We start from the raw sequence: 1,618 nt of genomic DNA, 5'->3' as shown, positions 1-1,618 counted from the left end.
TAATGGTTTTTGTATAGATATTTCCAACTTGCTTATTTGTCAATTGTAGATTTTTGTAAGTAAACTTCTAACTTGTACTTGATATTTTATGTATATGCAATGTGAACTTACTTGTTGTTTGGTTGTATGATTAAGCGTAATATGATGATGTTCTTCTATGTGATATAATCGAATCCTTGTGAGAATGATCAGCCTATGATTGAAATGGTTCATTTTCATTATCTTATATCATGAATATGGTGTGGATTTTTGCCATATTTAGGGAGTCGGATTTTTGCATGATTCCTAACATGTTCATGAAGATTGTCGCCTTACCTAAATCTTTAAAGGGTTTGAACTCAAATAAATGCTTGTTTTTCCGAAGCATGCTCACTTATATGTTTCGGCTATACATGGAGGTTTCATTGATAAAATTTGTTAAGCACATTAGAAGATTCTAAGTTTATGGAAGTTGTTGTAATGTATATCCAAGAATAATAGGTTTTCTGCCATGACCATAGATGAAGGGTTAGCATGATGTGATTAAAGTTTTAATGGCATGAAATTAATTCTCGTGCATGTTAGTGTTTATGTGTCTCGGCCATTGCATGATGCATGTGAAGTTGTGAATGTTCTCTTTTTGTTTGTTGATTGAATGCCTTAGAATTTATGAAAAAGAGAACATGGTTGCATGTTCTAATATTTTCAAGCCATAGCGCGAAATGTACATAGATATGCATATGTTATATGGTCATGATTAAGTTTGGGCATTTGCATGTGTCCCATGAAAGTTCAAAGTTTCATAGGTCAAGTCACATACATTAGTTTTTGTTAAATCTGTCAAAAAATAAAATGAGTCTTTTAAAATGTTTCACCACAGCCCCAAAGGCGAGGATGGGGAAATGTCCTAATGGAACTCTCATCTCCACTCAACAGTGTCTAAAATGGAGTGGTAACCCCTAGGTTAATGAAGTACAGTCGGCAGACGTCGAATGGTTCCTAAAAGAAAAGGATAACGGAGCGGGGTTGCACCTAAAGCTAGTGGGTACCCTACGATGAAGGCAAAAAGCCAACTGCCATAATACGAATGATTAAAAGTAAGACGTAGTCACCTTGTTCAAAGTGGATAAATGGTTGATACGGTAACTAGCGGAAAACACACAGTGCATAGGGGGGCTATGAGGTATCCATTTATAAGTTAAAAATCAATGAAAGACCTTGAGCTCTAAGTTATGCTATGATATATGAACAAAAACTCGAGCTCACAGATATGTTAAATGAACAAGTATGAAATGACGAAAAGATGGTTTATGAAAGAAAAGGATTATGAAAGCCATGACATACACGGTATTTTTGAAAAATTCAAATGCATAAGTAAAGTTGCATGTCCATGCATTCATTTCAGGTTTGTTTACATATGCTTACGATATTTGTTACATGTTTATTTGTTTACTTACACTGTTGTAATTTTCACTACCATTCCCCTACTCAGAATAGTAGAAGTTGTGAATGAATCCAAGAGGATAGTAATGGGAAAACGCAAGAGACCAACTCCTCAGAGTCCTAAGGAGTCTCCGAAGAGACGCGATGTCTCTCAGGAGTCATCTATTTTGGAAAGGTTGGAAGTTGTTGACCAATT

The sequence above is a fragment of the Juglans microcarpa x Juglans regia genome, chromosome 2D, assembly GCF_004785595.1.
Source record: "Juglans microcarpa x Juglans regia isolate MS1-56 chromosome 2D, Jm3101_v1.0, whole genome shotgun sequence".
NCBI lineage: Eukaryota > Viridiplantae > Streptophyta > Magnoliopsida > Fagales > Juglandaceae > Juglans > Juglans microcarpa x Juglans regia.
Note: the sequence above shows the minus strand (reverse complement) of the source record.